This window comes from Psammomys obesus, unplaced genomic scaffold (assembly GCF_907164565.1).
Source record: "Psammomys obesus unplaced genomic scaffold, mPsaObe1.curated_primary_1811, whole genome shotgun sequence".
In the NCBI taxonomy this organism is placed as follows: Eukaryota; Metazoa; Chordata; class Mammalia; order Rodentia; family Muridae; genus Psammomys; species Psammomys obesus.
The window spans coordinates 1915041-1928824 of NW_026590699.1; the positions used below are offsets into that span (position 1 = coordinate 1915041).

The 13784-nt window shown below is 40.8% G+C and overlaps 1 protein-coding gene across 1 annotated transcript in view; it reads left to right on the top strand.

Moving 5' to 3' along the window:
* Csmd1 (CUB and Sushi multiple domains 1) overlaps positions 1-13784 on the top strand; it is a 1555059-nt gene that overhangs the window by 442660 nt on the left and 1098615 nt on the right. The gene's annotated exons all lie outside the window — the stretch shown is intronic.

Below are 13784 nucleotides of genomic sequence, written 5' to 3' on the forward strand. Positions count from 1 at the left end.
CTTCAACAAAGTGGCTGGATACAAAATTAATTTAAAAATCATCAGTAGCCCTCCTGTATACAAAAGACAAAAGGGCTGAAAAAGAAATTAAGGAAACAACACCCTTCACAATAGCCACAATAACATAAAGTATGGTGTGACTCTAACCAAGCATGTGAAAGACCTGTAGGGAAAAAAAAAAAAACTTCAAGTCTCTGAAGAAAGAAATTGAAGAAGAAATCAGAAGCTGGAAAGATCTCCAATGTTCACAGATGAGTAGGATTAACATAGTGAAAACGGCCATCCTACCAAAAGCAATCTACAGATTCAGTAAAATTCCCATCAAAATACCAACACAATTCTTTACAGAACTTGAAAGAACTATTCTCAATTTCATATGGAAAAACAAAAAACCCAGAATTACTAGAACAATCCTGTACAATCACAGATCTTCTAGAGGTATCTCCATCCCTCAAGCTGTACTATAGTGCCAGAGTAATAAAAACTGCATGGTACTGGCATAGAAACAGAATGATGGATCAATGGAATTGAATAGAAGTCCTAGAAATAAACCCACACACATACAGATACTTGATTTTTGACAAAGAAGCCAAAACCATACAATGAAAAAAAATAGCATTTTCAACAAATGGTGCTGGTATAACTGAATGTCTACAAGTAGAAAAATGCAAATAGATCCATATTTATCACCCTTCACAAAATAAAGTCCAAAAGGATCAAAGATCTCAATGTAAAACCAGACACACTAAACCTGTTAGAAGAAAAAAGGGAAGAGCCTTGACCTCATTGGCACAGGAGATAACATCCTGAACAGAACACCAACAGCACAGGCTATAAGAGCAACAATCAATAAATGGGACCTCATGAAACTGAAAAGCTTCTGTAAAGCATAGGACACTGTCATCAGAACAAAACAACAGCCTAAACATTGAGAAAGGATCTTCACCAATCCTATATCTGACAGAGGGCTAATATCTAGAATACATAAAGAACTTAAGAAGTTAAGCACCAACAAACCAAGTAATCCAGTTAAAAGATGGGGTACAGAGCTAAACAGAGAATTTTCAATAGAGGAAAATTGAATGGCAGAGAAACACTTAAAGAAATGCTCAATGTTCTTAGTCATCAGGGAGATGCAAATCAAACTACCCTTAGATTTCAATTTATACACATCAGAATGGCTAAGAACCAAAACTCAAGTGAAAACACATGCTGGAGAGGATGTGGAGAAAGGTGAACCCTCCTCCATTGCTGATGGGAATGTAAACTTGTGTAACCACTTTGGAAATCAATCTGGCACTTTCTCAGAAAATTAGGAATAGTTCTACCTCAGGATCCAGCTATACTACTCCTAGGCATATATCCAAAATATGCTCAAGTATACAACCAGGACATTTGCTCAACCATGTTAATAGCAGCTTTATTTGTAATAACCAGAAGCTAGAAATAACCTAGATGTCTCTCAACGGAGGAATGGATACAGAAATTGTGGTACATTTATACAATGGAATACTACTCAGATATTAAAAACAAGAAAATTATGAAAGTTGCAGGCAAATGGTGGGAACTAGAAAAGATCATTTTGAGTGAGGTAACCCAGAAACAGAAAGACACACATGGTATATACTCACTCATAAGTCGATGTTAGCCCCATAATATAGGATAAGCATACTAAAATCTATAATTCTAAAGAAGCTAAACAACAAGGAAATCCCTAGGGAAGATGCTCAATGCTCATTCAGTAGGACAAATGCAATGGATGTCAGAAGTAGGAAAGATAGGGAACATGACAGGAGCCTACTACAGAGGCCCTCTGAAAAACTATTGATAGAGGTATCAAAGCAGAGGCTGAGACTCATAGCCAAACTTTGGGAAAAGTGCAGGGATTCATATGAAAGAAGGGGGAGACAGAAAGACCTAGAGAGAACAGGAGCTCCAAAAGGAAACAGAGCCATAAAAACTGAGCCCTAGGGGTCCTGCAAAGACTGATCGCCCAACCAAAAACAATGCATGGAGAGGACGTAAAACCCCAGCTCATATGTTGCCCATAGACTCAGTCTCCAAGTAGGGTTTCTAGTAAGTGGAACAAGGACTTTCTCTGACATGAACTCAGTGCCAGGCTCTCTGATCACCTGCCCCTGGAGGTTGCAGCCTTGCCAGGCCACAGAGGAAGACAATGCAACCAGTCCTAATGAGACCTAATAGGCTAGGGTCAAATAGAAAGGGAGGAGGACCTCCCCTGTCAGTGGACTAAAAGAAGGGCATAGAGGGTGAAGAGGGAGGGTGAGATTGGGAGGAGATGAGGGAGGGGGCCATAGCTGGGACACAAATTGAATAAGTTATAATAAATCATAATATAAAAAAACATGAAAAAAGAAAATAGAATTTGTTGAATCTTCTTTTCGAAGAGGATCAGAAGTACAATATTTACGATTAATTTACACACTCCACTGGAGTCCTATTTATCAAACCTCTTCGCTTGTAAAATGTCTTACTCATTGACTTTTTTCCCATGTCATCCAAATTAGTTTTTTGTACTATAGTGTTGATCTCTTAAGTGTCTCTAGGAATGCAGGAATGCATTTGAAATGTGAAAAGGTGTGATTAGATTATATCTACTTTTGTGGACACTTCTATCTATGCAGAGTCATGCATTTTCTGGAGGAATATATGTGTTCAATTCTTTCTGCTGAGCACTTGTAAAAGTGGGGTTGGTTCAGGGTCAGAGACAAGATGGTGCCAGGAATTTATGCTTGACATTCAGTCTGATAACGAGGTCTTAGCATAGCTAGCAGAGGGCAGTTGGATTCCGTGAGGGTCCCTGTCATTCTCTGTACCTGCCCCTTCTGGAGAACTTGCTTTTTTTCAGATTATCTTAGCTGTAATTAGTAGAAATACTAAATTACTTCAATGGCTTCACCGACTTTAAGGTGAATGGCTTCCGCCATTTCCCTGTTCTCCTCTACTTAAGTCCCTCCATGAATGGATCTTCCCAGGACTATGGCAGGCCCCTGCTTTGCTGTTTGTTAGTTTCATGTATTTCACTGAAGCCATGAGAATGTCCTGTTATATGTTCAGGAGGCATGAAGCTGAACTGAGAAAGAGCCCTTCCAATGCCAAATATTCAAATTGGCTGTTCCTAGTTCCATAGACTTGAAATTCCTTGTTCTTATTTGAAAAGGGATTGAAGTCCCTTGCCCTGAGACTAAAGAGAAAGCAGGTTCTTTTTGTGGGTCACAGGGAAAGGAAGTAGCTCCATGCTTTGTACATTTGGTCAAGCCTTATTCTTTCCCTCTCTCCCACATTTGTAATCTTGCTAAGCAAATGTTCCTATGCTGTGGAGTTGGAGCTGTAGCTGCTTCTCTTTTGTTCTCCAGATCCCCTCTCTTATAAAACTGAGAGAAAGAGAAGTAAATGTATGCAAAGGTTAAACTCCATCTTTAAATTCATAAGAGTGTGGGGGAATAAATATTCTTTTTCAATCATAAGATGGGAAATTTACATCTTCACATCCCTAGTGAGTGACTACAAATGAAGTTTTAGCTCTTTCAGACAAGGGCAGGTTTGAGCATAGAGAAAACGAAGCACATCGGCCTCCTCTTAAGAAAGCTAGAAGTAAAGAGGCTTTATTAGACTGGTTGCTTCCTGTCTCCAGCATGCTGCCAATCACACTGCTGCCCATGGATGAAGCTGAGCAGCGCTTCAGAAGGAGAGCTGGTGCCCCTTCAGCACTTCCATTGGCCAGCCAAGACTTCCTTTCCCAGGGCATAGCCACAAAGCCACTATTCTACTTTAAGGGTGGATTGCGCAGGGGAGACGGTGGATGAATAAGAGCAGAAGTTGTTTGAGAACCTTAACTTGAATCCCGGTGTGTGTATGAAATGCTGAGTACGCTTGCCTGTGTGAGCTACCCCACAGGTGTGGGAGATAAGTCAGTGTGGCTTGCTGCTGTCGCATTTGAGCTTTTCCTCTGTCCTCTGCATGTATATTCAGAGGAGCATGCTTTCCCCTCCCCACACATGCATACAGTGCATACACACATGGCACGTTCTCACACATACTGTGCACGCACAATAGTAAAATGTATATTTGGCTTATTGCTGATTTCCTTAATGACTTCCTTTCAGAATTTTGATCATGCCATGCAGATGAAGCCCAGCTTTTTGTGTCAGTCCTCAATTTTGTCTTCCATGGGTATTTTCAAAAGGCCTGCAGCCCATTCTTGAGGTCTGTCTTGAGGGTGGCATGGAGGAGTTCCTACCATGGCTGGAGAAGGAGCCTGGAACTGAATCTCATCGCTGGCCTGACCACCTGTGTTTTTCTCCTAAGTTCACCATCTGCTCTTGGGTGTGGTTTTCCCACCTGCAAAGTTAAAGGCATATTAGTCTAAGCCATGGATGTTTAAAGATTGCCTAAGAATAGGATGTTCAGAATGGAGGGCATGACTGGCAGCTAGTGAATGTGCCCAGAATTAGCCAGCTTTGCAGCTGGGGAGGACATGACTACTCCAGCTCACTAGACTCCAGATCTGGAAAATCAATACGATGTGAAAATTACTTTGACCTGAAATAATCACTCAGTTCATAGCCAGGAAACTGAATTCCGTAAGCAGTGCATTGCAAGAGAGATTTAGTCTATCTTGTTCTCAGGCCTCTTGTCTGAGAAGTAGCTAAAAGGAAAAGGCAGTCATATCCCTGGTATGAGCTTTCTGATGACCCACAGGATGATAGGTGAAAATCCAAGCTTCATCTCCCCAAGTCTCCCAACATAGTTACTAATCAAACTCGTTTCACCCATATGTGTGTTTGTGTGTATATATATAGATATATAGGTATGTGTGGCAGTTGATTGTATATAACAAATCATATATAAATATATATGAATCATGTGACCTATAAATATATAAGCCTGTTACACATACACATATATGTAATATACATACATATATGTGCATACATGCACACATGTTCACAAACATGTTTGTATGTATGTATGTATGTATATACAAAGCTCAGTATTCTGGATTCTAGTCAGGCTTCTATCTATTCCATTCCATGAACTTTATGTGAACTAATCAGGTAATTTTACAAACCTTCTGAACACAATCAATGTGGATAGTGTTTTGGCTTTTAAAATATGCTGGTTATTTCGGATAATTTCTTCTTTAACTAATGGGTTCATAGTATTCAAATATTGAAAAGCTACATTAACGTAATTTATTCCACCAAGAAAACGGCAATTGGGCTTCGCCAACACTTTCTCTTGCATGTATTTGTTGAGCTTTCCAGAGTCATTGGTCACATCAATGAGTGATATCAGACTCCCAAAAACTGTTGGGTTTCTGAATTGTTAGAAGAATTTCCTTAAATCTAATATCAGGCTCTCTAGTTCTGATTTCTACACTTTTATGATTTCAACCTTTCTAGTTAGTGCCTGCTCCCCCCCCCCCCCGCCCTTTTGCCCACCCAGACTTACAGCCTTGTCAGTCTTTTTGAAGCGGTTCCAGGCTTGTGTGGATGTTCCAGTCAGGCCTCAGGAAGCTGCCCTCAGAAAGATCCTTCCCCATCTGGTCTCTCCTCTTTCTCCTGTAACTACACATGCCTGAGAATTCATGCATGTGTTATGTTTGTACATGAGTATGCATGTACATTTGGTATGTACTTCTGTGTGTGCATATTTATTCAGTTGTGTAATGTGTGGGTGTGTAAGCGCATGCAAATACATGTGAGCATAATAATGTGTATGTATGTGTGAATTGTGTGTTATATGTAATTCACCCTACAGTAGATTTGCCATCAATAGAATTCCAGTTTCTATTCTATTCTACAAGTCAGATTTATAATTAAGAAGAGAGATTTAAACTATGAAATCAATCTTATCAGATACTACAGTGAAACAAATTTGCCTGGAGTTGTTTGGCATATTTGACCCATTTTACTCTTTTCTTGATGTTGTTTTGGCCTGAGCACTCAAAAGTAGCTGCCTGCTCCCTTGGCTTGCCCACAGGGAAATCAGTCAGTGCTTTCTCTCTGTCTCCACCCCACACTGTGTGTCAGATTAGTATTAAACAGCCACTCTCAGGGGGAAATCCAGCGGTCCCAGAGAGTCACTCTGAAGCAGCACAGGGCTTATCTGAAATCTTAACATGGAAGAGAGGTCTATCTGGACGCAAACAGCTTGAAAAAAAGATCTTGATATGAAAACCCAACTAATGGATTCTTCACTAGAAAGACAATCTGGGGGTTCTTATCACTCAGGTGGAGGGCCCCCAGTGAGGAGTGGATAGCAGGCGAAGCAGCAGGCACTGGGTAAGGGAGAGTGGGCCCATTTTAATGTAATTTATAAAAGTGCTGTTGCCATAACAGAGCCACTTGAACAGGATGCTATTTCGTGCTTGGGGGCAAAATCTGTTTAGATTCTTTGTTTCTAATAGCGTATCACAGACACTGTAATTGTGAAATAACTTTCTCAAAATAACTTGGTGCAGGGAGAGAGAGAGAAGATCAGTGAAATTAATTCTTGACAAATTTGTCTTGAATGCAGTTTGAGGAAATTTTACTTCATTTTTCTAAGTGCACTTTTATTAGACAGTGGTGCTTAGCAATGAGTGTTCCCCCTTAGGTCCTAAGGCTCAGGGGATAGTTTTTGCTTAGTAAAAACTAAGATTTCCCTAGTGTTCTAAGTCACCCCAACCAGATGAAAGTCTGCCAGGGCCTGCGAGGAGTAGCCCTGGTGTATCTGGGATGGGGCAATGAGCACAGAGGCTGTACATTTGGCTAGTGAGAGCTTTAATGACAAAGCTCTCAGGGAGTAGGTAGGGAACTAGAATTAAACACTAAGATTTAATTTCCCTTGCTATTATTAAACAGGAAATATTGATTTGAGATATTTCTCCTCCAAGTCACTATTCACAGCTTGGAACACCATATGCCAAATTAGAAGAAAAAGGCATGTGATGCTTCATGGACTAGAAGCCAATCAGGATCATGTATGGCAGGAGTGTGCTGGTGGGGTCAGCAGTTTCCACAAGATGGCTTCCCCTGTCTTACAGTCCAAAGTTCACTGCAGTAGATGGCATGTCTTGCTTACAGAGAGAGGGCAGGCAAGGACAGAAGGCTCAGGCTTCTCCTTGCATTGTCTTTACATTCATGGTTTGTCTCTGTTTCAGTGCGAGCTTAGGTGACCACAGAGCCTGGGCTTAGCAAAACTGCAGGTGCAGGGAGTTTGGGTTGAGATCAAAGGAGCAGCTATTGTGACAAGGCGTATAAGTAACCAAGTCTCAAGTTGCAGGCACCCCATGATCTCAGCACATGGATGTGAACACGTGATCATAATCCTCCCCCAACACCATTCTCTCTTAAAGATTTGCAGTTCAACCCTTGAGTACACAGAATGAGGGCATCACTCTGTTCTCCCTCCTTTCTCAGGTCAAGGATTCTCTCTGTATGTTCTCTGCCCTCCTCAGCAGCTCCTTCTGTAATGAAACGAGCCCATTTCTATTGCACTTTATGATCTAATGCAGAATCTCTAGATTCTACAAGCTAGCCTCTCTCTTCCTTGCCAGAAGGCATTGCCAAAAGACAACACTCACCATGTTTATGATTACTCAAAGTGATGGAAGATTTTTTTTCCCTCAGCCAAATGAGACATATTTTATATTTGTACACAGATATGCATTCTTATATGAACACAGATGCTGGAATACACACATGAAAAAGACAAAAACAAATCTATACAAAGAAATTAGCAAATTCTGATGATCAAGAAATGAAATATACTTCCTCCCCTTTCTAGACATATAGATAGAAATACAGGTACTTCTATGACATCAGGCTCAGATGTCATTGCAGAAATGAGTACCAACCCCATTTCTAGGTGTCACTAACAAATCAGGATTGGTGCTTAAGAGATGCTGCATTGTTGTCTGGATTGAGCTTTAGTTCCTAGGAAGCCCCCAATAAGGGGCACGGATGTCTGGACTGTAAGTAAGACACACTGGCTTTCTCTGTACAGAGTTGATGCTCTTCTGGCTTCATTGTGAGCAGTTCCCAGTTAAGTAGCTAGAGTGGTAGTGACAGGAAATCTTTTCTTAGGCTTCTGTCAGTGTGAGCCTTTGCGCAATGCTTTTCCCAAGACTCTCCGACTGTTGATAATGGCAGCGTGGAACTGGCAAGAAGTCAGGATTGGCATTACATAAAAGAATAAGCAGACAACTGTGTTGCTTTGAAGTCACAAAGGATAAAGGCAGGTGTAGTGGGTGAGAGAGACAAAAGAAACTGAAAGCAGAGGGCTTACCATGGCCTCATTGCACATGCCTGATGTGTAAACAAGACACAGGACCCCAATGTCCTCATGTTATTAGTCATGACATGACCTCAGAGAGGAGGAACTACTGTACTCATAGGCTGCTTGGTTATAGTTCATGGATTCCAGAAGGTTTTAAAAACATAAATTTGAAGACAACATAATGTTTTTAACTCAGTCCACACCAGGGGAGTTTACATTAGGTGACATTAAGTGTAACAGCTTTGGTTGGTGACTGGTCAATGTTTTAAGAAATTAATGATTATTTAAAATGAAAGGCAAGGTGGGTATGGGGCGCATGCCTTTAGTCCCAGAGAGGCACAGGCAGGCAGATCTCTGTGAGTTTGAGGCCAGCCTGGTCTTCAAAGTGAGTCAATCACAGCCAAGGCTGCACAGAGAAACCCTGTCTCAAAAACAACAAAAAATTAACCTAAACTAAAGGTATGATAAAATGTGTGTTCATATAAAGTACTTAGGTGAATTTCTCTACAATAAAAATATTAGCAATGTGGATTCTTTCTTTCTTTCTTTCTTTCTCTTTCTCTCTCTCTCTCTCTCTCTCTCTGTCTCTCTCTCTCTCTCTTAACACATTTGAAACAATTCCAGGGAGCATGCAGTTTGGCCAACTTCTGGGTGTATTGTGAAGAGATGAATTCATAAACATCTGAGCATGCTATTAGTTCCTAACAGAATTGGCTTTCTTGTGAGAAATACACACACACACACACATATATGCTCACCTTGGGAGCATTCATAGAACTAGGAATGACTTGATGAAAAGCTGGTCTTCAGCAAGTTTATTTGTTGGGTCACCCCTTTCTTTAAGCTATATCATAAGGATCTTTACATTGGCATATGGCCTGGCATGTGATAAGACTAAATATTTGATATTAATGTTAGTTTGGCTACATTTGGCTTAAAGATATTTTCCTTAAAGCAATTATGTTCTTTGGAAGAAGATTTGATTTAGTGATATTTCCTAATTTACTTAAAATACGCACTTGACATTTTAACTAAGCCTTAGTTTTAAATATAATTGACATTTTAAAATCACAAATACTGATTATACAATATATACATTGTAGAATTGAAGAGTGCTCCTTGGCCTTGTAGACTAATTGCCCCCCCGCTATTTGATCTGATGTAAACATTGACAGCTCTGGTCTTCTCCTCCTCTGAGATTTCCCCCTGAATTTGTTGTTTCAATCTAGCATTACTGGATTCGCACCCTGGTGTGCCTTTTGTATCCTGGATGGTAGTACAGTACAAAATATTTTAGGTCTGTTTCTACCGCTATTCATCTCGCTCCTTTTTTTCTTTTTTTTTTTTTTTGAGAAATCAAAGAAGAATAAACTCGTTCAATTCTAAAATGCTTGCTTCTGCAGAGTGCACATGTACCTGTGATATAGAGATGTTACCATCAGTCATTCCTCCTCTAATTTACAATCATTCATGTTGACAGGCGTGAGCTATCAGTCACTGACATTGCTGCATGTGAGAGGGGAATTGGTTTCTCCCAAGTGGAAGTATAAATGAGATCCTACGTATGGTACAATGGGATCCTTCTAGAAAACACAGAGTGATTGACATGTTTGGATTGACAACAAGGATACTTTTTTTTTTTTTCTAAGAATGAAATCGATTTTTGTCACTATTTCCACAGATCCTCTTACTTGGCCATTTTGTCCCTGCGGCTAGTTCAACTGGGAGCTGGGCAAAAGCACGGTGCTTTTATGGTGTTGACAAGGTGGCTTTCTGCAGAGGGAGGTGTGGCATGGAGTTTGACACTGGGTAAAGAACTCCTTTTCTCATCTCTCCTGCATAGTGATGACTTGCAGCATCTATTGCAAAACATGCTGGCAGGAGTCAAGACAGGAGCAAGGAGATGACCAGGTAGCTAGGTTCACTCTGCAGGCTCCTTACAGTTGTTTCAAAAGCTACCTTTTTTTGGTTCTCAGGAATGTTCACTGCCTGCCATTGTTCACATGTTATAGGTAAGATGGGCTTTGATGAGTAAAAACAAAGCAGGTAAAGCTAGCCAACTCCGTGTTTCGTCTTGCTTATTCCCTTATTCCATTTAATTACAATGGGAAATTACGTGGTCACGGGCATGCAAAGCCCGTATATACCATGATCCGAAGGGACAGTTTGAATGAAATATGTATTTAAAAGTTAAAAAGGACTGATTTCTAAACAAAACGTTCTCAGTGTTTTTGTTTCACTTATCATTTGGAAGTTATTGAGGAAATTTTTGTTGTTATTTATATGTTTGGGTTTATAGTAAGTGATTATTTTTTACTTTATTAACATTTTGCTTCAATCCCCTGTTGGGTGAAGCAGATGCTGAGACTCAGGGCCAAACTTTGGACAGAACACAGGGAGTCTTAAGTAGGAAGAGACGGGTGGAATTAGAGGGACATGGAGGGGACATGGCCCACAAGGAGACCAACAAAACTAAAAGATCTCAGCCTAGGGGGTCCTGCAGAGACTGATACATGAATGGAGGACCATGCATGGAGAGGACCTAGACTCCCTGCTCAGATGTGGCTGATTGGCAGCTCAGTCTCCATGTGGAACTCAGAATGAGGAGACAAGAGACTGCCTCTATCATGAACTCAGTTGACTGCTTCCTGCTCACTCTCAGCCATGATGGTGCAGCCTTGCCAGGTGACAGAGGAAGAGGATCCAAGCAGTCCTGATGAGACTTAACAAACTATAGGTAGATGGCAATAGTGGAGAACTTCCCCTTTCAGTGGTCTAGGGGAAGCGGATGGGGGAAGAGGGAGAGAGGGTAGGACTAAGGAAGTTGAGGGAGGGGGTTTCATTCAGGATATAAAATGAATAAATTGTGAAGAAAAAATAAAAATGAAATAAAATTGTAAAAATATTGAAAGTCTCAAACCTTTCTGATGCATTTTTTTAAATTTTTTTATTAATTACATTTTATTCACTTTGTATCCCCCCTGTAACTCCCTCCCCCCTCCCAACCCAATCCTTCCTTTCCTCCCCCTTCTCCACGCATCCCCCTCCCCAAGTCCACTGGTAGGGGAGGACTTCTTTTCCTTCCTTCCTTCCCATCCTAATCAATTAGGTCTCATCAGGAGTGGCTGCATTTTCTTCTTCTGTGGCCTGGTAAGGCTGCTCCCCCCTCAGGGGGAGGTGATCAAAGAGCAGGCCAATCAGTTCATGTCAGAGACAATTCCTGTTCCCATTACTAGAGAACCCACTTGGACACTGAACTGCCATGGGCTACATCTGTGCAGGGGTTGTCTCCATGCATGTTTCTTGGTTGGAGTATCAGTCTCAGGAAAGACCCCTGTGCTCAGATGTTTTGGTTCTGTTGCTTTCCTTGTGGAGCTCCTGTCCTCTCCAGATCTTACTATTTCCTACTTCTGATGCATTTTAATTAAGCCATTCTATATTGAGAAGATGAAAGTCTCATAAAGATAACAGAAAATCAGTATACCTGTGCTATCTATCTTCCTAGGTCTAAGATCTTACAAAGTCACAATACTCCATCATGGCCAGAATATTAACAGTGAAGATAAATGACATTTATATCAGTAGTGGAAGTAGTGGAAGTGGGGTAAATGTCAAGAGAAACAATTATTAAGTTTGATAAACAGAGCTTAGTCATTTATTTTAATATATTTAACATTTATTTATTTATTCATCTATTTATTTATTTTTTCTGTGTGTGTTTGTGTGTGCCGTGAACATTCAGGTGTCTACTGAGGCTGAGAAGGGGCATGAGTACTCTGTGCTGTGGTGATAGGAGGCAGTTGTGGATGCTGGAGCTGAACTCGGAATGCTTGCAGGAGTAGCAGGCCACGTTCTTCACTGCTGAAACATGTCTCCAGCCTCTTGTTTATTTTTAAAGAAACCGATGAAGTGTTTCCCAATGGGACTCTATACCACTTCACGCTTTGACTAGAAATGCATGAGTTTTCTCTGCCTTTTAAATAATTTTTGCATCTGTGTTTTTTCTTTCAGCCCCTCTGATGTCTCTGTGGTCAGGTTTTCCTGGTTTTAATCTCATTTATCTAGTGACTGTTGCATTGTATATATATATTTTATGGACTTCCTTGTGATCTGTCTGTCTCCTGGGTGATTTGATCTGTGATCACTAATCTTGTCAACCTGACAATCCTGGGGAAAGGAATCACCACCATCACATTGGCTTGTAACCATGTCTTTGGGGCAATTTTTTCCAGCCCTTGTCTTTTTTATAATTTTTACTCTCTTTACAACCCTATCACAGCCCACTTCCTCCTCTCCTCCCTGTCCTTCCCTCCCACCGTCTGTCTTCTCCCTTTCCCTTCCCTTCTCAGAAAACAGAAGCTCTTCACGACCCACCCCAGCACATCAAGTTTCATCAGGACTAAGCTCATTCTCTTCCACTGAGGCCTGACAAGGAAGCCCAGCTTGGAGGAACTGATCCAAAAGCAGGCAACAGAATCCATGTCAGAGACAGCCCCCACTCAAGTTGCTAGGGGACCCACAAGAAGACTACACTGCCCATCAGCTATATATGTGCAGGGACCTAGGTCTAGTCAGAGCATGCTCTTTGGTTGGTGGTTCAGTCTCTGTGAGCCCCCATGGGCCTTGTTTAGGCTTCCAGTGGAGTTCTTGTCTCTTCCAGGTCCCTCTATTCTTCCTCAATTTCTTGATTGCTAATTCATGCAAGAGGGTGAAGCCCACTGTGGGAACCACCATCCTTAGGGAGGTGGGTCTGGGCAATTTAAGAAAAGTAGCTAAAAATGAGTCTGGACACAAGTAAGCAATGTTCTTCCGTAGCCTCTGCCTCAGTTCCTGCCTTCAGGTTCCTGCTTGAGCTCCTGGCCTAGCTTTCCCTCGATGATGAAATGTGACTTGTAAGCTATATAAAGCCTTTCTTCTCTAAGTTGGTTTTGGTCCTTGTTTTATCACAGCAACAGAAAGCAAGCTAGAACATGATTCCTTTGTATTTTGCCAATTTTCTAGTTGCATTGCTTGTTTTTACTGTTGAGTTAATTGTATATTCTAGATAATTTGCTTGTCCAGATAATTTGCTTTCAAGTATCTTTTTCCAGGCTGTAGAATATCTTTGAGTTTTCTTAATAGGTTATTGCATAAAGAAAAATTTTAAAATTTTATGAAATCCAATTTATTAACTTTTCTTCTCCTGGGTGATTACTGTGGTATAAAACAAAAGGATTCTTCCCATACCATAGGCCTTGAAGACTTGACCTGTTTTTAGTAAATGTTGTATAATTTTACATTTTAGTTTTCTACTTGTGGATCATGGTGTTACAGAAATGTTAACTGGATATAGGAAAGCTTTTGCTCTTGGAGACTCAGTTGCTGCATTTCCCATTGACTGATTTTGAACCTAGTGAAAATAGAAGTCCTGTGTGTTCACAGCTGTCCATGTCATGCTTTCTGTTTCAACCCAAGGATGATGGGTCAGCCCTTTTCAATAGATCTGTGCTAGACAGTTT